General features: G+C 42.8%; 1 long non-coding RNA gene across 2 annotated transcripts; it reads left to right on the forward strand.

The window, feature by feature from the left end:
• Positions 1 to 603: 603 nt before the first annotated feature.
• On the forward strand, positions 604 to 26,452 carry LOC119232166 (uncharacterized). 2 transcript variants are annotated; one of them, XR_005122019.2, is made up of 3 exons: positions 604 to 764; positions 23,829 to 24,004; positions 26,235 to 26,452. It is a non-coding gene; the product is annotated as an uncharacterized LOC119232166 (long non-coding RNA). The 2 variants fall into 2 exon arrangements; XR_005122020.2 differs by lacking the exon at positions 604 to 764 and adding an exon at positions 22,369 to 22,429.
• Positions 26,453 to 26,658: the final 206 nt, after the last annotated feature.

Consider the following 26,658-nt stretch of genomic DNA (forward strand, 5'->3'; position numbering starts at 1 on the left):
CTGATGAGATCTTGGAACAAAAAAATTGGTATTAGGTAAAACCCAAGGATACCTGAAGTGAGTATGGACTTGACTTAATAATATTATACCAATACAAGTTTATTAATTGTAATACGTATACCAAACTAATATAAGATGTTATCAAGAGGGAAGCAAACTATGAAGTATATAAGACCTCTTTATACGAACTTCTGTTTTCTTTTCTGTAAATCTAAAACTGTTCTACTAAAGTCCACTTAATAAAAATAATAAGGGAAATGTTAACCCCCTAAAATAAGAGTTGTGATTGTCAGAATAGTGGGGCTGATAAGACAGGGGATCTGAGCCAAGGAGTTCATTTACCGTAGGAGGTAAATAGGGCAATTATGAGTTTGTTTTTGGCCATATGGCCTGGAAGAGTCTGGTGGGAAGTCCAGATGTTCAATAGGCAGCTGAAGAGCTTGATTTGGAGTCTAGGGGAGTAGAAGAGGAAGACCTGGGTTGAAGACACACTGAGGAGTCATCACACACATAGGTGGTAGTTGAAGCATTTGATGTCATAAACACCATTTTGGAGATCAGCAGCCAGTAAGTCTGTTATTACAGTGTGATGGATGAGCCAGAGGGGGCTGGGGGGGAGCCAGTTTGATTATAACTGCAGAACAGCTGAAGCCTTTCATCCTCGGGGGGAGCCAAATCACCCTTGTGGGCACAGACGCTGTGTTTTCCTTATTCTGGAAGGCATTTCCCGAGACAAACTCTGGATATGATAATTATGCTGGTTGGTAAGTTGATCTAGCCTCAACTGCATAGACAGGGAACCCACAACAAAATGCTTCCATGTTATTTAATACATTGGCTTTTCTTTAAAAAAAGAAACATTTTAATTCTTTCTCCCATAGTAGGTTTAGGGTAATTATGTTAGATGAAACTATTTTGATAACCATCTTTCTTGAGGACACAGCACCTCAGAAGTTTTAAAACCTAAGTTAATTAGATATCTGCTGTTAACAAAAGCTTCCATTAAAAAAAAAAATCCTCAAAAGTCGCACCCCCCCAGTCTCCTGCTATAGCAGAGGAGTCGATGCTAAGTACAGCTTTTATCATCAACCTGGCACTTTTAGTTAATCATAGATGTCTGCGCCTCTGAGATGAAGAAGGCACCCCCCAACTTTTACCCCCAAGGATGAAAAACCCATTACTATCGTAAAATCCTTATTTTTTACATGACACTACCATGGAACTGGGTTTTATATACATTAAGGTCTTAACCTGCACAAAGACTGTAGCACATTTTGTAGGAAAAGACTGTATCTTGGAAATAGATAAGGGACGGTCTTAGTTCTGAGGTAAATATCCCAGTGATCATGAAAGAATGTGTAGAACCATTTAGAAGTGGGCAAAATGATCAGGTTCCAAGAAATGTTCCTAACAATGAATTCATAGAAAAAGTAGTCTCCTGACTATAAGCAAATGAACTTTACAAAGAGAACTGCCATACTTTTCATATTTCCTCCCCACCCACCCCAGTTATGCACCAGCACACGTGCATGTATGCATGTGCGTGCGCACACACACACACACACATCCCTTAGACTTCCAAACTGGTCAATTCAAGAGCAATTTTACCAATTTTCTTTAGCTTGGAGAAAGAAAAATTTGGTAGCTGAAGAGGTTGCTGGCAATCTGGGGTGAGAGGTACCTGTGGCCCAGGCAGCCTGGGCGTCCAGCTGGGTCTCCCCAGGCCTGGCCTCACAAGCTGTCCAGGTCCTCTGCATCTTGGGTTCCTTCTTTAAAAAACGAGGCTCAAGAAGCTCGTCTCAACTCAGTGAGTAACACATGAATGTCTCCCATGTGTGAGGCACTACGTGGGGAATTTAGGGGTGAACAAGAGAAACACCTTCCTAGGAACAGCATTTCAGGGCGGCCACCATGAGAATATGGGGGTGCCTAGTCAGCACGGGGCTTGGTGCCTGCTGCTCAAGACACAACATCACTGTACTTTTCTCCCACCCCAAGACAGGTAGCTGACGTAAAAGGACAGTCCCAATACAGGCCAGGGAGCAGTGCTAGGCCTAGGACTGGAGTTTGTTCATGAACTGAAACACCAACAGGCTTCAGAATCATAAAGAGCTGGCCCCCAAATCTTTGTCTGTTCTTGGTCACTATGTATAGGATGTTGTGCAACTTGTATAATCTCTTTGAGGCTACATTTCCTCATTTATCAACTGCAGCTGTAGTTAACAATATCGACCTGAGGTTGATGTTATAGGCAACAAGAAAAGACTGTGCGTGAAGAGGACCTGCTGATGGGTTAGCCACAGGTTAGTTATGGTTTTTAGTTTCATTAGTATTAATGAGTAAATGCCAGTAATGACAGCAGCCCCCATGTGGTGCCTGGGGGGTTTGTGTTCTGGGCTGAGGTATTATTGTAGCAGTGAGGTGAATACATTTCACAGACTCTAGAATGACATCCAATCACTGGAAGGATTTATAAATAAGCCCCTGGCCTAATTAGGAGCAGATCCAAGGATCGTGACTCCCTGAATAATAGCAGCAGCAGACATGGCGCAGAGAGAAGGCCTGGGGATGGGCTTTCCCACAAGTGATGTTAGCAGGGCTTCCAGGCCCAGTGGCTCTTCTTGGTCTTTTTCTAATTTGGCCGGTTCGTCTGCATTTTGTGGAGTGAGGGGGGAGAGCATTAAAGAAGTACAAGTGCACGACAACCTCAGAAGCACCCTTCACCAGCCACCAAGCAGGATTCTAATCTGAGGTTCAACATCTTTCAGCTCTTATGATCTACAGTGAGTTCCGTGCTCAACTGAGGAAATTGTATGGGCCCTGAGGGACCTCCTGAAATCAGCACTGTCACACTGATAGTACTGGAGGCCTACGTAAGTCTGAGAGGTCAGCGTCTCTTTGTATCCAAGAGGCCATGAAATGCTCTTGAAGAACATCTCACATGTTCCAGCCTTGTTCAGGCAGGCTTACAGGAATTCCCCTGTGAAAGAACCATGCAGCAAACCAGGGCTTAGTTAAGCTCAACAACCAGTTTCATAAATTCATCATATAGTTTCACACCACTGAATCTTCATACATGTTTTTACTCTGCCTGGGAGAACTATTCCTCCTCTGTGTGCCTGGACATTCTCTATTCTTCACAGCCTAGCTCAAGACTCCCTCTGTGAAGGTGTTCCTGATTCCCACCCCCTCCCCACTCTCTACTGACAAACCTGGCTTCAAAATCCAGCACTTGGCCCATTTAGTGAGTTCTCAAGAACTGATTATTGTTTTCTTAAATTCTTGGAGTTGACCTGGTTTCTTCTCCAGCCTCTGACAATTAGACCAGTGCAAAGCAGGAGGCTGGAAATAAACTATGTCATTGTGAAACCTTTGATTGGAAGCAAGATTCTAGGTTGCTCAAACTCGTGTTATGTAACCTTTGCATTGTGCAATGGCCCAGAGACCATTGTGAGCAGATTTGGAAGCTATTTCTGGTATAACAGCACCTCTGCCTCATTTCCATTGAGGCCCTCACACCTCTCGGACCCAGCCCAGTCCCTGGTCCAAAGCAGGCACTCGACATAGGCATGCTGTTTCTGGGAAGTAAGAAGACAAACTCAGGGGAGAGGGACTCCCAAGAGTCCTTCCCCATCTTTGCTCCAAGACTCAGTGACCCATTTGCAGAGACCTATCTTGGCTGCTCTGAAGGCCATTTCTCCATTACCAGATAATAATCGGGACAGAGGAGGGAGTCTCATCACTGATGATGAGGTTGACTCTATTTACGTAGGCATTAGAGTGAAAGATGCCATCACCACTCTAAGCAGTCATTATTATTTTATCATTATTGCTAATCAAAAATGTTTTGCATTTTTATGGTATGAAAATCATGGTTTAATAATGGTGGAAAACTATTCCCATTCCATGTTCATTCCTTCTACTTTTTCTATTTGGATAGCCTTCTGCCAGTGATTTCTACCAGGAAAAAGGGCTACACCAAGAAAATTAGAACTAGCAACACAGGCAAAGGGGAATAAGGAAATCTTCGTCCTGCAACATGGAGCACTTAGGTGGGCCATGGCTTCCAATCCATCTTAACCCATCTAGTTTCCCTTTTTCAGAAGGCCTTCCCTTGCCCCTCGTGGTGGCCTTTTCCCTCCACACCTTGCTTTTCTAAAGATACTTACAGCTGTTTGTAGGTCTTAACAGTCTTAGCAATTGAAGAAATCCTGATTTTGGAGATGGTGATCACATGATTTGGTGGAGAGAACGTATGTTCTGGATAGACAAGCTTGGGCTCAAATGTTTTTTGTTGTGGATTACCCGTGTGACATTAGATAAGTTACTCATCCTTTTTGAGTTAGTTTCATCATCTATGAAACAGGGATAACACAACCTACTTTGCAAGTTAGTTGTGATGAGAGTAAGATAGCATGGAGGAAGGAAGGGCTTGGAGGTACAGGTTAGAGCTCTGGGATTAGATAGCCTCCCCTACTAACTAGCTGGTCACCCTGCCAAGTTACTTAACCTTCTAAGCCTCAGTTTAATCACAATATAGGGCCGGCAGGTCTCCTCATAAGGCTTTGAGAGAATTAAATGAGCTGTTATGTAAAATCTTTCTATAGAACTTGACACAAAGAGCATGCTCAGAAGGTGTTGGCTGTTATCTGGTCCATCCATTTTCATTTCCCTGCCTCCCACCTTGATCTTCTGAAGCATCCTACATAGTGCCTTGACAGGGAGGCACAGGCACCACTGAACCGAAATGATGTTCTATTACTCAGCTTGTCACATGACGGTTTGGGTTTTCATTTGATCTGTTCCAGTGTTTTATCAGCTCAAGGATTTTTCTTTAGGTTTTTTTTTTTTTTAAAGATTTATTTATTTATGCATATAAGAGCTGGGGTACAGGCCAGCGGCACAGGGGGTGAGAGAATTAACTAGAGACAGAGTGGGGAACAGAACAGGCAGATTGACCAAAGTACACTGCTAAGAGGAGCAGTGGGTGAGACAGGAGAGGTCTGCTGTGTCATGTGGGTTGCTCTCTGGCCAGGGATTGAGCTCTTGCTGCAGTGGCTGCAGACAGCTTCATAGGTTTCATCTTAACCCTTGCACCACCAGGGAGGCCCTTTCTTTAGTTTTTAACTGAAATTAATTTCCATATTTTAAAGGAAGAACTGAGCTAAGGTGTCAAGACTTAGTTAGTTTAGAGAAGACAAGAAATAAGGGTTATGAATGATCATGGGTGTGGGGAGAAATGAGGAGAGGAGTGGAGGAGAGGCGATACTAGAGTTAGGGAGTGAACTAAAAGGGACTAGAGAATATTCTGGAAGAAAGTTGCTAGGTCAATCTTGTACAGGTTTCTATGGCCCTTCCACTCTCATATCTGTGATTTTAGAGCTATGGATACTGCCCCTCAGCTAGTGGTGCTAGTGGTGATGGTTGGCGCTGACATAGTCCTCACCACAGCATGAAGTTTTGGTCCCCAGGAATCTGTGACTAGGATGGACTTAGCCCCACAAATGCTGTTCATAAGAAGTCCAGTGAGGTCTCTGCAAGACCCACAAACTGGCAGCCAAGTGGTCCAGAAATCAAGTGTGTCATTCTTAGTCAGAATTGTTCCCATTCAGAATCCTTGGGGACCAAGGCCAGGCCCCTCTGCATTCGGTCTGGCTGCAGAGTCCAATCAAAGGCAGTTGCTGGGCTGAGGGCCATGCCGGTCTTGGCCAGCTCCCTTGGCTTGCAGGGAGTCAAGCCCAGCATAGAGCCTTCAGAGTGACTTAGAGCCCCGGGTCTCTGCTGCAATTAGAGCATGTAATTGTAAAATCCAAGACAATTCTATTTGGGAGAATTCTCTTTTCACTAAAACCCAAGTGATTCTTAGAAACCATCCAGAAATCCATGCCTACAGCGTTTCCTTTGTCTCAGAAGAGTGTCTGGGGGCCAGGGGCTCACAGAAAACACTGCCTTCCTTTAGTTCTTTTATTCCTGATTGTAAATAGAACACATGTCTACCCTGGGATGGGCTTCGAGGTCAAGGGCATGGCATGTTCACATAGGGGGTTTCATCATATCAGAACTTTCTATACCAAAATTAGGTAACTGCTTTGGCCCACTCACTGGGCCAGATACCATTTTCCTTAAGGCTCTCATGGGAGACCCCCATCTACTCATCTACACGATGATTCCAGATTTGGGGAACCCATACCTTAGGGTAAAAATCAGTTTAACTTTTCCAAAACTTGTTAATACTGTAGGTCATATTTCACTTCATTCTTTGACTTGTAAGTCTCTCAAGAAAATATGGGGGCTTTGCTTTCTCCCCCTCCCGAGGATGCTAAGGAAATACTATATTTGTGGTTTTCCTATGTTAAGCAAAATTTCCTAACTTCCTTTTCCCCGCTCCGTCCCATCCTGAAGCTGAGCTTTGCTCTGCAAAATTTTACTGAACAGTATGTCCTCACCCTTTGGTCTTGCCACCCACACATCTTGACTATTCCTTCCTTTGCAACGAAAGTCCACCAGGTATTTGCTCTTATCTTGCTTGTGGTGTCACTTAGCAAGCCTCTCCTGCAACACTTTCTAGTGCTCTTCCCACCCTTTCTCTTTCTTTTTTCTTTCAGTACATTTCATTTTAAAATTGTGGTGTACCATGCATGCAAGAAAGCTCACAAATCTCAGGTGAAGAGCTCAGTGATTTTTGCTTACATGTACACCTGTGTCACAGTCATTCTGAACAAGAAACCAAGGTCTAGACCACATCCAGCCTCCTTTGTGCCTCTGGCCTGGCAATACTTTCTATCAAAGACAATCACTGTTCTGACATCAGTCTTACCTGTTCTTAAACGTCATACAAATGGAGTAAGCATGTGCGCAGCAGGTAGACTTTAGGGTCTGGTTTCCAATGTTTTTCTACTGGGAATTCACCTTTTTTGACATACGAAGGACACCAAGGATTCACTGAAATGAATGCATAAAAGTTTCATGTATAATTTGTTTTATTTTAAAGAACATCTGCTCTCATGGAAAGATGTTGAGGCCAGACCAGATTTTCTCTCATGAGGAAGGGGCATTAGAAAAAACACTGTTATTGGTAATAGAAAACAAAAAGTAGAAGAATACGAAAGGTAACTTCAGCCTTACTCCCTCCTCAGCACCCACACTGAGGGAACTGAATTCCTTTTGCTGATAGGTTTACATCAGTCTTTATTTTTAAGATGGTTAAGATGATTCTTTCTGAAGAGCAGCCTAACTCCAGGGTGGGGCACAGGGCTAGTCAGGGTCTGGGCCTGAGTCTGTCTGTGTTGGCACCACACAGGGGCCATAGGCAGAGGGCCTGGTCAAGACACTTGCTAGCTGTGTGTGCTTGACAGTTACTCAGCATTTTGGCTTCAGTTTTCTAACCCACAAAAATGTACTGCATGGATTAAGGGAAATAATGGCTGAAAATGGACACTGACAACCATAAAGCATGAGACAAACATGAGTTCCATAAACTAGTTGTGATAATTCTTTTTATAAATGTCAATTTGGCTAGACTACAGTGTCCAGATATTTGGTCAAACCTTCTTATGGATATGCTGTGAAGGATTTTTCTGGCTAAGATGAACATCTAAGTAGATGAACTCTGAGTAAAGCATATTACTCTATAATGCAGGTGCGCCTCATCCAATCAGGTGAAGGCCTTTATAGAACAGAGTCTCCTCTGAGCAAGAATAAATTACAGTAACAGACTGTACTTTCAGTCTATCCTATAGATACTACATTTACCAAGTTTTCCACATATATATGTATATATATATAGAGAGAGAGAGAGCAAGCGAGTGAGAGAGAGTACGCGCAAGAGAGAATCCTCCTGATTAATTCACCAGCTTTTTATTTATCTTATTGAGTTAATAATTTCAAATTTTTGTTTACTCATTTATTCTGGATATCTAGTTTATTGTTTATTTTTAAAATCACTGATATATTTAAATCATATTTTCCTTTGTTTTTCTTGTTATATCAAGTAATAATTTTTCTATTATTCTGTTGACTGCCATCCATGAGGGAGGGCAGGGAAATAACATTTCTGTAGACACACTATGTGTTGAACTGTGAGCTAGATTGTTAGAGACCTTTAGAGACATTACTCCTTACTGTTCTGTGGATTTTGGCAAGCTATGTTTATGGTCATGTTTCTAGACCTATTGACTCACTGCTAGGCATCTCTCACCCTCCATGACACCAGGGTTATGCTGAAATTTCCCTAGAAGATTCTATGTCAACACAGGACACCAATTAATATTGAAATTGAGTACACTGAGCTTTGTCTGGCATTTAGAATGCCTCATCCTTTTCACCATAAGGAACTAATTGAGTCAAAGGTGAAATTTCCTGACATCTCTTTGGTTCTTCTCTAAGACAAAGTTTAATCTAGAATTATTTCCTCTAGACTCTTCCTTACCTTTTCTGAAGTACTCCCTGTCGAAGGGTATAACCAGTCCTGTCTTATTGCTCCAATAGAAACTGTGGAAAGGCAACTATGGAATTTAGGGAGTAAGTTTTATCTTCTTTTTCCCTCTGGTGAATGTCCCATCCTGTGTGATCGCGAGTTATGTGTCTTTGATGACCGCATGGGTCAGGGCACTGTCAGACAAAGTAAGGGGGGGGGGTCATTGTGGCCTGTGCTTTTTTTCATTAAAAAAACATGTTCTTGCATTGCTTTACTCATCCATACAATGTTTTAAACTTAAAATACAATTCCCATGTGATCACATATCTTTGGCTTACTTATTTTTACCTCCTTTTGTTGAATCATGACTTGAGGCCATCATGGGTAAGATTTTAATTTGCTTTATTGAGTTCTTTTAGGGTTTTTATGAGTCCTACATATATTTCTACTTTCAGGGGACAGGCTTCTTCAGGTCTTTGATTCCTAAACTGGTCTGATATCTATAGATTTTTGAGACATGCTAATTAAATCATCCAATCAAGTATTAATGGGCTAAAACGGCATCATTTGTTATGTGATCTCAGGTGGTGACTTACTCCCTCCACACCTCACTTTCCTCACTTATAAAGAAGGGATAATAATGTGCGTCTTCTAATGGGATAGTGGTGAGAATGACAAATCATTTTTTAATGGTTCATATATTATTAACTTTTAGACTTATAGATCAGGGTTTATGCTTTATTGTGTAACCACCTTTTTTATTTAAAAGAAATAATGTTCTCAAGAAACTAGATGTGGAACTGGATTTATCTGCTGTTCAACAAGTGGGACTTAACAGCAATTGTCAGTTCAAATTCTGGGTCCATGTATGAGCAGAAATGTCTTAAGTGCATACAAGAACTGGGGTACAGGCTAGAGGTGCGGGGGGTGAGAAGTTTCACCAGAGACAGAGTGGGGAACAGAAAAATCTACTGAAATACAGGCAGATCTACTGAAATACACAGTTGAGGGGAGCAGCAGGTGAGACAGGAGAGGACTGCTGTACCATGTGGGTAGCTCCCTGGCCAGGGATCGAACTCATGCTGCAGAGGCTGTGGACAGCTTCATAGGTTGTGTCTTAACCCCTGAGCCACCAGGGAGGCCCGGGACTTGATTTTTAAAAAAATCACCATTAATTATTCTTACACATTATGATAAAAGACAATATTTAAAGAATATATTAAATATTGGATTTATATAAAACTTCTAAATAAATAATTTTAAATTTTCCAATGCGTAACTGAGCTTGCATAAATCCACATAACTTTTAAAATTTTCAGCCTTATGCTTGAAGTGACTGTACCACCCCAACCATGTTAATGATGGTCTCCTCTAAGTCTTCACCAGAAACCAGCAACTTTTTACACAGAGGTGATTCAAAGGATAAAACATCTATATAACAATCCACTTCTTCTGTTCTGTTCTCACCAATGATCATTTCTGGTCAGTGTTTCTTTTAGAGTTTAGGACTAAGAATAAAGGCATTTTGGAGGGCAGACTACCCTTCTTTTCAAGTAAAATAAATATACTACTTGGTATAAAAGAAAGGGCAGAGACATTCTGGAGGTGAGGAACTTTCTTCTGAAATGTCAAGTTTAGACCAGGCTTAAATTTTCAGCTTACACAAGTGGTCTAATCTCCCATGTGCAGGAAGCCTTGTTAGGCAAAGTGCTTTCTTTACTTGAAGCAGGTCTGTCCTTATGGTACATTTGAAGACTTGCATGGACTCCCTATACATGCCTTTGAAGAGCAAGCATAGCATAGTGGCTACCCAGTAGGGTGTAGACTCACACTGCCTGTCTTTAAATTCACACTCACTATGTCCACTCTCTTTGACTCAAAAGTCACTTTGCTCTAGACTCAGCTTTATCATTTGTCAATGGAAATATTTGCCATACTGCTTCACACTGTATCAGGATCTCTCCAATTTGGACTAGTGATCTTGAAGCCAGATGCTTCCTTGCTGTGGGTGCTGTCCAATGCATTGCAAGATGTTTACCAGCAGCCTAGGTCTACACGCAGAAGTGTAAACTCCACATCCAAGATGTGAGAATGAAAACCTTTCCCACTCATTGCCAGATGTCCCCAGGGGGCAAAATCGCTCCTGGTTGGGAGCCACGGCTCTCTGTTAAACAAGACACATGTAAGGCACAAACTTGGCACATGCTATTGAGGTTACCATCTGCTGGGTTAAGACCCAACTCTTCTATTTGTGGGCTGGGTGACCTCAGAAAAGCCACTCAAACTCTCTGAGCATCATTGTTTTTCTGCTTTTTTCAAAAAAGAACATCACCTACTGGGTCCACCTTATGGGACAGTTAACGAGAATCAGATAAGATTCCTGATATAAGAATGCCATGTAAGCCTTTAAAGTTGCCGGGAGATAATGTGTACTAGTGCTGTGTGGAGGGTAGCTTGGTTATGAGGCCACAAGGCCTTGCTTAAATCCCTTCTAAAATGTCCAGGGTGACTTGAGACATCAAAGGGCTCAATACATTTTCACTGCTATTGCTATCAACTCTGTCTGACAGCTGAAGAAGCTAAGGCTCAGAGAGGTCAAGGAATTTACCCAGTATTGCACAGTATGGTGCATAGTCAGGGTTGAATTCAGAAATATTAATTCCAAAGTTGGCACTCTGTCCACACTTGTGTGTGTGTCCTGATTAGAAATGAGAGTAGCCCTCTGGCAGAGCAAAGGGAGCTGCCATTTATGAAACAGACCTTTGTCTTTTGGTGGGGGTTAGAGGAAACACCATGGGACAAGATACAATGATTTTGATACATTTTGCCTGCTTTCAATTCAGAAAAGATGTGTGTGTAAGTGTCTACATACATACATACATATATATCTTTATAAACCGCTTAAAGGAGGTTGAAAATGAAAGGGTAGAGCCAACCCCATCTTCATGCCATGAATCACTCACTTGGAGGGCTGAGTTAGGCCTTCCGCATCTGGTTCTTTTTTTAATTCTGCAAGCCTTGGTCATTCTGGCTTCCTAGGGAAAACTCCTCTGGTGCCTGCAGCTTTGTTTGAAGTCCCTGCTGTCACTGAGCATCCAGCAGGCAGAAGGGGAACACAGAAGATGCTTGTCCCCTAGAATGGCTTCCCTTTGGGAAAATTCCCCATTTAGGGGGTTCTAAAACCTGAGCCCAACAGCTACCATTGTCCCTACCACCTTCCCAATGCCACTAAGTTCTGTTATCCTTTAGAGAGACTCTCCCCTCTGGTCTTGCCTGCCCTTGGAAACTGTATCAGATCAGGGGAGCCTTCTGGAGGCCCCAATTTATGGCCACATCATTATCAGAAGGACGCAGCTCTGGACACAGGGTTCCAGGCAGCTGAGGGTGGGAGCGACACATGAAGAGACCCAGAAACATGGAAAAAGAGGATCCAGAGACCACGAAAGACTCAGTCACAAGGAAAAAGAGGAAGTCTTAGTTAGTTTGGGTACAGTGCCCTCCAGGAAGATTCTGGACCAAGTCTTAAATGTGTCCTGGTGATGGAGCGTGCGGAAGGGGAACCATGAGCTTTGGAGTCAGAGAAACCTGGGTTTGGGATCCCAGATTGGCCATATATAAGCTGTCTGGCCTTAGAAAGAATTCACTTTTTAAAAATTTGTGGAAACTCATTTAAATGGACTAGTTACTAACCTCTCGAATTCTCTGTACAATCTGGTAACACAATCAAACTCAGCTGAAGTGAAACTATACCAACACAGCACAGCACCCAACACATACGGGTGCTCAATAAATGTTTCAGGTCCCTCCTGTAGCAGCTCTTAAGAGCACCTGCTGTATGCCACTCCCTTGGGCCCCATGCCCAAAGGCATATTTTGCACATGATCATGCTGAAGTATGGAGTCAGCAGTCAATATCTAGTAGGTTTAGTCTAGTGCTTTTATCTATTACACTTCATTTTTTTTTTTTAGTTTTGATTAACTTATTTATATTTTTTTACATCATTATTCATTTTTGTATAAGTTTGATTTCTCCTCTCAGGTGTATTTAAACTTTCAAGTGTGAATACGGTGCTGATAATGGTTATTTCTACTTAATTGAATTTTGTGTAGGAAAACCACAAATGAAGTGTAATATCTCCTACCATAGACAGATTGGGAAATTTTCTTTCTCTTATAAAGCAAAATAAGGAGCAGAGACATGGACCCACTGTCCCATTGCTTATGCAAGAAGTCTGAGTATTCCAACAATCAGACATCTTAAACTAGGAGACATTCCCCAAGTTCGGTTGCATCACTCAAGACCACAGGCCAGCTCCTGTGTGGAGAAGGCCGTGTCTTCTCGTGCTTGCTTATTTTCCTCTTCTTGTGCATCTGTTGTCTGCTATGGGTTGGGCACCTCAACAGTAAAGGCATCACAGCCTCACTTCTCCTCAGTTCCTGATCTGAGTGAACCCAGATTAATTTCTCAGACTGACAGAAATTGTAATGCAAATGAACTGAAAGCATTTAAGCTGCCTGACGGAGCACTTGCTAAATCCAAGCCATGCAGACTCTAGGTCACTGAACCGGAAGACACGCTCCTGAAAACCAAAAGAAAGGGACTAAAGCCTTGACCTCAGAACACTCTGGTCTCCTGACACTCCTTTTTGGGACCCATGAGTGTTTGCCCAAGGTTCTCTCTTGGTTCACTGGGTCTCAACTCTGACTGACAGTGAAAGGGAGAAAACTAAGACTATCCTAGACAAGGAGCTCACATGCTGTATGTCACTTAATCTCCATCTAACTTCTTTTGTGAAAGAAGCTGGTGGCGCCTGTATTTCAGTTGAGGGAGCAGAGATTCTGGGAGTACAGTACTTTGCCAAAGGTAACTGGTTAAGCTGGCATTTGAGTCTTAATCTGGTTGGCTTCTAAACCAGTGCTCTTTCTACCATTCCATACCACATGACAGCAAACACGTAGCACCTTATATGGCTCAAAATATTTATCCTATTCTACTGTAAGTCTGGCTATTTAGATCCAAACCTTTCCTTTCTAGTAGAAATGAGTACTTAAGGGATAAGACACTCTTGCCAAGCCTTCATCCCTTATCAGATCCAGCAAAGCACTTTGCAAAACAAAAAATTGCTTGTTTTATTGATTTAAACACTTAGATGCACATATACATCGTGGTTGTTTCTGTCCAAAGGTCAAAACCCACTGGCCATGGGTGGTACTTTCTTATGTATAGAGCTGTTTGACTTTCTCCACTCCAACTCCATTTCTTGCTCAGGTTTTGGGTTGCAGGAGCTCCATTTAGCAGTGACTTCTCCTACCTAACAAAGCTCCACTCAAAGGTGTGAAGGAAGCTAGGTCATCCAGGGCAGGTTATATAGGACAGTGGTGCTTCAGGCTCTACAAATTGTCAAATCTGTGTTTCAAGGTCTGTTTTCAATCTTTAGGCATTGTAGGCATCTCCTGGGGCTATAAGAAGAATGCTCTCATTTTAGGATCGAGTATAGCCAAGAGCCAACTTGGCAAGGGCCAGAGGGATATAAATTCAGAGTGACAACCTAAGGAACATGGTTTTAATAGAAACATACTTCTATTTCTTCTCCAATCACATGTCACTGTCGGTTTGTATGGGGAGACTTGAGCTAAAATGAGGATTGTCAGAACTGGTAATTGAGGGGCTCTGCTTTTTTCCCCCAAGGCTCACCCGTCCTCCAGATGACAACTATGAGAGATCACTTGGGTGGCTGGGGACTTAGTGAAGTCAGAATTACAGAGCAGCCACGGCAAATGTAGGTATGGTTTGCCTTATGCCAGGGGTGCAATTAGGACAAAATTTATTTGAGAAAATGTTAACAAATCTTTGTACTATACTAAGCATGGTTGGACTATATTGAGCACGGGTGAGGTGGTAACGTTTCAAAGGCAAATAAGATACCTCCTTGAGGAACTTGTGGTCCAGTGGAGACAGACATGTAAAGAATCACTCACATTAAAAGTATTGCATGTGTCACAACAGACATCTTTAGGCCCCGGATGAGGAGCGGTAAGCAGGCTGCTCCACAGAAAATGCCTAGAAAGGCTGAACAGGAGCTTGTGGGGTGAACAAAGGGGGTGGGAGCATTCCAGGAAGGTGGAACCATTAAACAAGAATGGAGGCCTGGGGAATGAACACAAATTAATTGACTAGAACCATAGTTTAGTTTTTGGACATGGTGGAGGTATCCTTGAGAACTAACTGAATGTTCGATCATGCACCAAGCAAGAAGCCAGGACTGTCCCCTGTGGCAACAACATGGGATAGACATGATCAGGTGTCCAGAGAGCAGTCACCTTGGCTGCAGTGTGGCAGGTGAAGATCAGGCCCCAGGAGACAAAAAGGCTGGAAATGTGACTGATGTGGTAAAGGAGGTAGGAGATAATACAGACCTGATCCAGGCAAGGCACGGAAAAGACGGAGTAGTGAGATGCGAAGGGGCATCTTTCAGAGAATGCTGTGACATTACCCTCCAGGGGAATCATTTACTGCCTATAAAGACCTTTCAGGACACAGGACCTCAGGTTCCAACACTCTGCTTGCAGTGAGATGCTTTGACTAAAGAAACACAGCATTCTAGGAATGGGTCCCCGCCAGGGGGTTCACTGCTTACAAAACTCCTCCATGTGTGTTATATTATTTGTCAGGATAGAAGTCCTAAGAAGCACATATTAATATTATTTAAAGTTATGCTTTGGTTTTTTTCTGATTATAAAAAATATATAGAGACAGCGATTATAGAATGCTTGAAATATTTTTAAAAAGAGGAAGGAATTTAGAATTTTTCTAGTATCCAGATTGACAGTTAATATATGATAAACCAGTTACTCATAACACAATGCTAAGTGGAAAAAGTACAAAATTATATTTCAATTTTAATTGTATAAGAGTAACAACAGTGAAAAATATTTTTCTACTTTTTGTTGTAACTACAAAATTGGAATTGGAATGTAAAGGTTTTATATTTATTTTCTAGCAATAGACTGCATTTTTCTATGTTAATAAATCAAGTCTGCAAGCCTAATTCTTCATTTTTATGGCTGCATACTATTCTATGCTGTATTTTATTTTATTTTTTTTAAAGATTTATTTATTTTTTATACAAGAACCAGGGTATAGGCCAGACGTGCGGGAGGGTGAGAGGATTCACCAGAAACAGAGTGGGGAACAGAACAGGCAGACTGACGAAATACACTGCTGAGGGGAGCATCGGGTGAAACAGGAGAGGTCTGCCGTGCCATGTGGGACCCTCACTAGCCGACCGGGATCGAACTCGCGCTGCAGAGGCTGCGGACAGCTTCACAGTGTGGCGCTCAACCACCTGCACCACCAGGGAGGCCCTATCCTGTATTTTATTGACAGAATTATTTGCTGACAGTTGTTGAGAGACTTTTAGGTTATCTCTATGCATAAGAATTTTTGCTCTTGTAAATATACTTTGCTAAATGTGCTTTACATACTTTCCCCCCTTTTACATTGAATTACTTTCTTAAAAAATTTTCCTAGAAGTGGAATGTCTGGGTCAAAGGCATTAATTGCTGCCAAACCCTCCTTGAAGTTGTTTATTCCTATTGGCCAAACCTACCCACAGAGAATGAGCCAGCCTACATTACTCACCAGAATTACCACTGGTCTTTTAATTTTCAAAAAACTTGTATCAATCTGATCAGCATAAAACTACCTCATTATTTGATTAATATTCAAGTCCTCATCAAAAAAACTTGTATCAATCTGATCAGCATAAAACTACCTCAATATTTGATTAACATTCAAGTCCTCATCACTAGGGTGGTTGAGTCCTTTTTCTCATTGTGTAGGTGAGGGAGTTGAGGGGTAGTGAGTTGCCCGTACCATGGAAGCAGTAACTGGTTCAGAGTGGACGATAAGCTAGCTCAGCTGGACTCCTTAGGCAGTGCTCTTCCCACTGTGGGACACTGTTGCATTGATGTGCAAAGCGTTACCATGACTTCTCTGTGTTGACAGGGTTTTATTTCATTGGGAAGAAACTCCTGCTTTGCATGTGAAAGCAAGAGCATACCCTTCCTCCAGAGGGGTAAGGCTGCCTCAGACTGTCAGAGGACCCCACGACAGGAACAGTTCATGCTGTGCTCTCCAGAGGTCATGGGTATGGTATGTGCTAGGGTGGCTGGATCCCAGGGAACGCCTGGAGAGAAAATGACACAAGGAACTGAACCCTCTGTTCTTTTGAGAAGAAAAGTCCAAGCTGTCAGCCCTCTGAAGAGAACCCTCCTTGCTCCCTGGACTTGGTCCAGACTCAGTTCTCTGGCAGATGCCCTGAGAACCTGGCCTGGCCAAGCCCCACCATGGGTTCCAAGCCATGGTCCCTCATAGCAGCATGTCTGCTTACACTGTCTGCTTTCCTAACAATGACCCATTTCCTGTCCTCAGGCCTCAGTCTCAATGTCACCTTCTTCAAGGAACTGGCTCCTTTTTTTTTGCACTGCCACAGCCCTTGAGCTTACTCCACTCAAGTTCTCCCCTGGCATAGATTGTTTACATATCTGCCTCCCTTTTGATGGGAGGGGGCCATGTCTCACTGATCCCTGAGCCAAGCACCTGCACAGCCTCAGCAGGGAGGTTGCACATCTTAAAGGTGCCTGGGTCCAGAGAATCTAGGATTCTGCTTGAGATTTGCCACAGCTTCCCTCATTTACTCCAGGAGTGTTCATCAAATGGTTGTGATGTGCTAGATGCTGAGAGACATTGCCCATGCTGCATTCCCACTGAGTCCCTCTTTAAGAATGTCCCCAAAAGAACTGCCTAGACCGAGCTGTCACCACCTTCTCAAGGTAGCCTTCATCCAAGACAGGGCAATCAGAGGGTGTCTGTAGAGGTACAACCTCCTTGTCACAATTTTTGAGAGCTCTGAAAGATTAGCCCATCTCAGAGTTCTCTGTAAGATAAGTTGAGTTCTTTGTGGCCACTGCCAGTTTGGCTTCTCTATCAGCCCAGCACTGCTTCCTTAGCTCTCCCACAGGGCTTGATCCAAAAGACCCTCCACAGTGAACTTCTCATATGCAAATCTCTGGCTTAGAATCTGTAGAACCTCCCCTGGACAGTGTAAGTGAAGCAGACAGGATACCAGTCCCCCCAGAGCTGCAGGGCTGGCTTTGTCTATCAATCCTTTGCTTCTCTGCAAGAATAAACCAAGAACATCCTGCCCATCCAGCTGTGCTTGTGGTGGCATGTGCCAGTGGCCGAATGAGACCCTGCAGTCACACCATTCCCTGCAGCCATCAGGAAGGCAAGAATGGGACTGACTTTGCAGCTTGAAATTATTCATATTTGTTTCATAAGCCTGTTGCTGAGTTACCTCGATCCCTGTGCTGGTGGTAGGGATATAGGTAACCTACACTGTAGCTTTGACCTTTAAGGTCATCATCTGGAGGGGATAGATGCGCCAGGGAAACTAGCAGAGTGCTTGGGAGCTCAAAGGAGGTGGTGCCAACCTACTTAGAAAAAGTAGGTTGGCACCAGAGAAGCAGAGGTGGGAGAGCAGGTTGAGGGTGACATTGACAGGAGAGAAGGGAAAGGCATTTCAAAATGAAGAATTGTGCCTGTGACAGTGTGGTGAGGGGTGAGCAAACAAGCACGTTTGCATCTGTTCCTTCATCAAGCTCCACAACAACTGAATGGGGCTGTCTGCAAAAATCCTTATGCCCGAGAGACTGAGGCCCTGGGTGATAAATGGCTTTGTATGTACTCATAGGGAGGCGACTTCCTGTGCCTCAAACCTGAGTCTTCCGACATCGAATTGAAGATTTGGTGCAAACACTGGTCAGCGGACACTGAGCTTTTCTCCAGTGCCCATCTAATAAGGACTTAAAGGAGTATCCCGACTGCACTCCTGAAACACTTGCCTGTAGGAACAAACCTTCGATAACATCACAGGACAAATGCTGGAATCAGCACCCATGCCATGCCCGATCACGGCAGAGGTGTGCCCCAGGGACCTGCCTCGAGCCCTGGTTAATATTTGGTACCAGTGATTTGGACAAAGACATATAAAGTCCGCTTATCACATCTGCGGCTGACACACAGCTGGGAGGGATAGAAGGCATGATTGATGACAAAATCAACCTTCTAAATGATCTCAGTTGGCTGGAACGATGAGCCAAATCCAGTGAGATGAAGTGCAGCAGGGGTCCTTGAGAGGGCCGGCATTTCCCTTCAAACAATCAATTGTGTGAGAAGAGGAGAGGGGAGCCCGGCTTGGCTCCCTGCCATAAGGGAGAGATCTAGGGCCCTCACCAGGCCTCAAGTGTAACTTACACCAGGTATTTAAATTCAGAGTGTAACAATCTAGCACACTCATAGTCTCTGTGAAGGCTGTAGTCATAGTTGTGGCATGCATTTAATGGGACGTTTTATGAATTACTTTGAAGATGATTTAGTGAACCATTTTATGAATCATTTTTGAAGTGGCTTACTGGTGGGGACACAGCATCCTCAGAGAAAGGATATTATCTAGGCATTTATTTCCTGAGCAATGCTCCTTGTGCACGTCCTGACAAATGGAACATCGGCCTAGGGAGCACAGGGATCCTGCAGAAGGACTTGCAACCACAATCCGCCGTGTATTCACTGTGGTACTCTGGGAAAGCGATGAGGCTTGCTAGGTTCCATCCTTATAAAATGGGCAGATCCATCAATCCTGTAAGGTCTTATGGATAATAGATGAAAACATGAATGTAGAATGTTGGACTCAGAGCTTGGTCTGAAGTTATTATGAAGCAAACGATGGTTGTTGTTATTACGGAGACAAATCCAGGACTGTCTATAAATAGGCAATAGTATACCAGGTCCCTTGGACTTGGGCTTCAGGAAAAGATCATTTTTCTTTCCAAAACCACATGCTTCATGAGTGTGTGTCTGATAAGTTTCAAGAGTGAGGAATCCCCTAGAACCTCTGAGGCCCCTAGAACCTCCTATCCACTTGCCAGCACGGCTCCCCACTGAGGCGAGGCCTTGAGTGCAAGAAAGTGTCCGAACTAGGGTCAAAAGTCAAAGCTATGTTCGTGACACAGGGGACTTATTTCCATAATTCTAGGTTAGAGAGCCCTTAATGCAAGGTAAGGTTGGTCTCTGGGCCTCTGGGTCTCATCTTCCTCATCTATAAAGTTAAGTAGCCCAGATTAGTGGCTCTCAAATAAACCCACTTGGAAATATGCTTTCCCGTGGGGAAGTCCAGTCCACGACCTCTTCCTCTGGTGAATTCCCGACCACTCCATATTGGAGCCCCTGGGATGAAATGCTCCTTGCTGGGGGTGGTCCTGCAGAGTAAACACTGCTAGGCCCTGTCTGGTTGCTCTCACCAGCCAGGCTCCTGGGCTACCTTAGGAACTTTCCATTCATTTCAGGGAGAACAAAGGGCTAGAAGCTGCTGGATATGGTGACTCTGAGTTGCTCACTCACTTCTCTGAATGTAGCTAGAATATTATAAACGGCATGGAGCAGAGAGAGGATGTGCTTTCCATTTCCATCAACCAATCTCCTTGATATTTTATTTTTGATGACAATATTAAGAATGAAGTGACAAAACAACTTAGAGACACTTTGTATTGCAATATATGTGTATGCATGTATAAACTGTCTCAATAACTTCTGTCAAGAAAAGTATTCTCTCTATAGCAATTTAATAAAATACAACTTCATATTGTATTTTTGTTTTAAAATTAAATATAGATACACACATATAGATTCTTTAAAATAACAGTGTTAGATTGCCAATACCTTTTCTCAAAAATGAGGGTTTTGCTTTCAAGATTACACTTAACCACTTAACTGGTTAAGATTACACTTAATCACTTAACTTATACTTTTGATGGGGGAAGGTATCAAAATTCTCATCCCTTTCTGAAATGATTATGCTATTTGATAGAAAATGTTTTTATTTTTTATTATTTTTTACTGTATTACTTGGAAAAATAATAAGCTAACAACCTATAATCATTCCTCTTTTTAAGAAAATTTTCTTGGCTCAGGAAATACAGTAAAAGCCTGAAAATAAATTTAGAAGGAATTTATGCAGTATGTCCTCAAATGAAAACATGGGAGCAGAATTCAAAATGATTCAATAAAATACATAGTTGCGATGGCTATTTTTATGGTCAACTTGCTCAGGTCTTGAGGCCCAGTTATTGGTGTCTAACATTCTGGTATTTTTGTGTGAGTGCTTCTGGAGGAGATTAACATTGAAATTATTGAGAAGAGTGCCCTCCCTGAAGGGGTGGACCTCAAATAATTGGTTAAGGGCTTACCTGAAAAGAACAAAAAGGTTGACCCTCCTCTGAGTGAGAGAGAATTCTTCCTGCCTGGCTGCCTTCAAACTCAGATATTGGTTATTTTCCTGGCTTTGGATTTAAACTTCACCATCAGCTCACACTGTATCTCAAACTATCTGGTCCTCAGACTAGCCTGCACTGTCACTCTATTGGTTCTCAGGCCTGTGGACTCGGATTGTAACTAAATCTTCAGCTCTCCTGGGTCTCAGTTTTCTTGAATAACCCTGCAGATTTGGGATTTGTGAGCCTCCCTGATCACATGAGCTGATTTCTTACAACAAATCTTTTCATGTATTTTTTCTCCCTGTTTTTCTAGAAAACCCTGACAAGTAAAATAGTATTACAAAGGAAAGCGGTACTATGATAGAGTAATTAAATTAAGGTGCTTTTTCAGTGACACATGAAAGAACAAGATCTAGCACCAGATCTTATGCTGTGCAGTTTTGTGGTTGTGATGGGCATAAATGTTACTCTAAGATTTGTACAACAGAAGTGATGTGATATAAAATACCTGTGTTTTCTACCAGGGCAGAGTCAAGGCCTTACTGCTACTACTGTGCTTTGTAGCCTGTAGTCCTATGGAAAGGAAAGCTAGGTTTAATTAGAAGTCAGTGGAGAATTTTGTCTTCTTTTTAATTCTCCTTTCCCCAAATTCTGTCCATGGAACTCTTCAGGGATCCATCCATCCCAGTTTAAGAACTTTGCTAGTCAAACTTATGCTAGTATTTCTAAACATCCCCAGTGCCTTCTGCCTGTTTATTTTCTTTTCTTCATCTGGAATGACCTCCAAGCCTTGTTGCTAAAGAGCTACATTCTAACCATCCCATTAAGGGAGAGCTCAGATGTCATCACTGCCAAGAAGTTTCCCTTGAATTTTCAGGGTATGATCATCTCTCTGCCATCCGAAGATGGCAGTCATGAATCTCTCGTTTTTGATAGTTCTTGCCAGGTTTCTATGGGATAGTGGTGAAGTATGTGTTAATACACACACTGTTTTTGCTTTATCTTCCCTGGTGGAGTCTAAGCTGATGGAAGACTAAGTCCTTGCTTGAGTTTTACTTCTCTCAACATACTTCTGAGCATAGGACCCTTCAAAGAGAATGTAACCTACAAGTACAGGTCACAGGAGGGGATCAGCACCCCTGGGTCCTGGTCTTCCACACACTGCAGAGCCCTGTAACAGGCATCTTCTTTTTCATTTACAAGTGTTGGCTCTGACTTCCAAATTCAGTATGTTTAGAATCAATCAGGCTTCATTTCCCTTAATAGAGGGCTTAGAAAATGTCACCAAGGTCCCTAAATAGCTTCTCTCAAATACAAAGAGCCACTGTTGCCTGAATCTATTTCCTGGGGACCTTCTGCCTCCTTCACTTAACACACTCTGTTCCCTCCAAGTAGATTGGCTCCTTCCCATTCCATCTCTACATGTCAAACACAAATGTTTGAAGGTCAATTTCAAATGTCACTGCCCAAAGAAGCCTTTTCTGCTCTCCCTCCCCCAACTGCATATGATCTGTAAATCCACACAGCAAGAGAGCATCACTTCTTAATACCATGATCTTCTGCACTGTGCACTTATCTGTATATTTCTTTCTTCCCTTTCCATTAGACAGACAGCTGCATGAGAGCAGAAATGAATGCCTTTCTCTCTTCTCTGTAGACCAACACAGCTAACACAGACAGGGTGAGTTGAATGAAACTGAACACTTCTCCCTAGTTCCTCTGATTCAAACAAAACACACAAAATTACTGGCTCTTAAATTTGAGCAGAAAACCTAAAGCATCAAATGTTACCTCCACCCTCCCTTGGACACAGAACAAGCCCAAAATCACCATGCCTGCATTGGTTTTCTTTGGTTAAAACCATGACAAGACCTGAGATATGACTGGAAAGGGAAAAAAAGAATTAAATTTTCAAATCTGAAAAACATAAGAAATATTGGCAAGGGTTGTGTGAGGTTGGTGAGGAAGACATGTACATTCATGTTTTATTTTTTTTTTAAGTAAGCGTCTTCTTTCTGGAAGATAACCTAACATGCAGTCACAACCTGCAGGGCACACAGCCGCGGCCCTGGCTTCCTGCTTGTACAGCTAGATTTCCACCAACTGCATTTGGCATTTGCAGTTCTTTGTGGTCTTATTCCAAACTGCTATTCAATCTTATTCTTCTTCCCCTTCAGCTCACCAACTTTAGGTCAGAGCAGCACAGGCCAATATTTGCTATGCCCTACACTATGCCAGACACCAGCAAGACATGGGAGATACCAGGATGGAGAATCCTTGGGATCTTCCTGTGAGAGTAACAACATGAAGTGGTTCTTGTATGAACTGGGCAGGAAGAGAAGGCAGGTGCAGTGAGAAGTGAATCACACAGCAAAAAATGGTGATGGCGAAGCAGATCTCAGGCTAGCTTGATGTAATAGGTCCCAAGGATGCCAAGCAAAGTGCATTTTTAAAATAAATTTATATCTATTCTCTAGTTATTATGGTCACATTTTTAAGAGCATCTTTTTGCTTTATAGTAACCTTAGTCATGTTTGTTCCTGCCAAGCCACAGTTTATTCGTCTTTAAAATGGATATTAACATAGAGTGGCTATATCTCAAAAAGTGTTTTGCATCAATAGGGGAGAAGAAGTGCTTCCAGATCATCAAGTATTATTTCTTTTCACCAGTTTCAGTGTGCACAGTATAAAGCAGCGTTAGGTAGGCTTTGGGGAAAAGGCGTGGTGCAAAATAACTAGGACTTCATCCAAGTCACATTCATGAATCGCTTGGTGACCCCACATAGATCACTTTATTTTTCTATCCCTCCCCCATGTCTGATTTAGAAGGCAGGACAGATTTTATCTGCCTTATATCCATCTCCTCCAAAGATAGAGAAGATGATTTAGAATCTTGGAGACAGTGAGTACCTATGGAGAAAATGGAAGGCAAGGCCTTTTTTTTTTTTTTTTTTACTCTTTTGGTCATTCTCTCTCTCTCTCTCTGTATTATTATTATTATTATTATTATTATTATTATTATTATTATTATTTGGTCTTTGCCAAAGACAGTTTTTCTTAATATGTTTTTATTTTATCAGACTGACAAGACCTCCAGCTTGGGAAGCAAAAGTACATAAATACTAGAATGATCTGATTTTGATTTCAAACGTGGAGAAGCACGACAAACATGTTGAGGACCAAAGGTGCATTTCTACCTTAAAGTCAGAACAGCTCTGGGCAGATGGCTGCCCTGGGAAGAGCATTAAAGACGGAGGTAAGGCACCCGAGCTGAACTCCCATTCTGTCTTCCACTTGCTATTTGGCATAGGGGTGAATTAACTCATGTCTGTAGTTTTTACTTCTTGTATCTAAAATCATAATAGCATCCTCTATTGTACCGGGTTTCATGTCCACATAGGTACTCAGTATATTTGCTCTTGCAGCTTGTGTGTGTGGATGATGGTGTTGTGCTGAAAGCCATGATGTGCTGTACATTTTTACTGCCCATGGAGAGATGCTTCCTTCTCTATCTTCACTCACTCCCAGGGCGAGCTGGTGTTTCATGATCTTAAATACCTCTACATGTTGATGATACCCACCTACCTGGATATCCTGTGACTCCACCTGAATGTCTAATGAGCCTCTCAAAGGTAACATGTGCAGCCATGAAACCAATCTCCCCTCCCCGATGTGCTTTCACCTACGATTACTCCCACCACTGTGCAAGGCATCTTCTTTCAGTTGTTTAGGTTCGAAATCTTAGATTCTTCCTTGACCTCTCTCAAACCCACATTCTACCTATCAGCAGATCCTGGAGACCCTGCCTATTTTCTAATCTATTCCAGAGTCCCACCACGTCCCATGTTGTCACAAGCCAAGGCATCGTGGGTGCTCACCTGGATTCTTGCAACAGTTTCCCAATCAGTCTCTCTGCTTTTGCACTGACTTGCATAGAAACTCTTCTCAATACAGTAGCCAGTGCCTTCCTATCAAAAAATACTAGTTCAATTAGAAATGTGTGTGTTGAAAACTTTCCCAAGAGGTCCTGTTTCTACAGACACAAGCACAGTGACGGCCTCTCTGGACCTGCATAGCTGGGCCCTGGGAATCTCACTCTGGCGACCTTCACTCCAGCTCACCAGTCCTGGTGGCTCTCCTGAGCATCCCAGGCTCTCTCCTGCTTAACACTTTTATTCTCTGATTTCACCTGCTTCCAATAAGGGTCTCCAAATATCAACTTGTCTCATCCTTTGCCCTCCAATCTTTGTTTGCCACCTCCTCAGAAAAGCCTCCCCTGACCACCTCCTTTAAAACTGTACCCCAATCCCACCCTCCTGATCCCCATTCATACTTTATTTGTATCCATAGACTTTCCACCTCCCAATTCGATTACACTAACAATTAAAAGATATATTCTGTGAGGACAGTCATTTTTAACGTTTTATTCACAGGTTGATTGTCTGTAACCATGCCTGGTCCCAAGTAGGTATTTAGTAAATATTCACTGAATGATTGAATGAATGAATGAACAAGCTATTTGACTAAAAGTAAGAAGCATCAGCTCATGACTCTTCAAAACAACACTTGGTTCCATTATATACCATTTATAGGCTAGTAACTTGAAGTGCTGAAAGATTAAATAATTTGCTAATGTTTACACAATGGGTGTGTTTATGGTCAGATTAAATCAGGTCTCACAATTTTCAGATCTATCCTCTCTATTATGCTACAAAACAGGATACATTTGAAAAGGATCCTAAAATTTCTGCTTACCAAAATAGAATTTTTTTTTTTTAATTTCTGGCCTTACTTCCTCGCACAGTTCCTGTAGGCTCAGAGCCTACTGGGATGATTAGGTGAGAGAGGATTGTGTGCCCCAGTCCATGTCCTACAGAGATCTGCACGTGTGCTGAGCCTTGCCTCTGTTTCCAGACAGAACCTTCTCTGTGCCTCTCAGCAGGGACATGAGAGGGTGGACGAGCCACTGAGGAGAGCTGATGTTTCATGCAAACGTCTCTTGCTGCACGTCCCGGTCCCTGACACTTCCTCCCCGTCAGGCAGGCTTCTGTCCCTGGTCTTCTGAACAACTTCATTCCTCCCTCCACACAGCTTTCATCTTCCTGCTCTTAGCCTGATGCTGCGTCTGGCCACACAGGCCATGTTGGCTATTTTTACTGACAGCAGCCACCCGCCCATATGGTTCCCATTACCACAAACTGTTACCTTCATTGAAACCAGTGTGCAAATAAGTGGATTGCAGACAACGGGAGGTCAAGTCCCGCCGCCACTCTCGGGGCTCGTGGGATAGGTCTGGACGGGTATGTTGGTCGTGATGAACATCCGTTAAAACCAAATTGGGTTGGACAAAATGCTGATTAATTACTCATATTTTTTTTCTTATCTTTTCCTCCATGTTCAGTTCAGTAGGTTTTCAATGGAGTCAAGTTTCAAAGTAGGCTGCATTTTATAGGGAGATGAATTTGAGTTTTATTTCTTTTCTTTAGGGAGCTTGCTCTGCCGTAGGACATGATGCATGCTAACCACTTCAGGAGTGACAGATAATGACATGCAGCCTTCAGTAGAGTACACGGTACATGATGACAGAAGGTGGATTCTGAGCACCTCCTGCCTCCAGAAAGATGGTGAGACACCCAGGCCTTCAGTGCTCTTGGTAACACCTCCCTCAGCATGTAAAACACATTATAATTTATAAAAAGCTTTCAGGGCCTCCCTGGTGGTGCAAGGGGTTAAATCTCAGCACTATTAAGGTATTGGAAGCCACTGCAGCATGAGTTTGATCCCCAGCCAGGGAGCCGACCAACATGGTGTAGCAGGCTTCTCCTGTCTCGCCCACTGCTCCCCTCAGCAGTGTATTTCAGATAGTCTGCCTGTTCTGCTCCCCACTCTGTCTCTGGTGAATCCTCTCAC

This window comes from Talpa occidentalis, unplaced genomic scaffold (assembly GCF_014898055.3).
Source record: "Talpa occidentalis isolate TD23 unplaced genomic scaffold, MPIMG_talOcc4v2.1 talOcc4.7, whole genome shotgun sequence".
In the NCBI taxonomy this organism is placed as follows: Eukaryota; Metazoa; Chordata; class Mammalia; order Eulipotyphla; family Talpidae; genus Talpa; species Talpa occidentalis.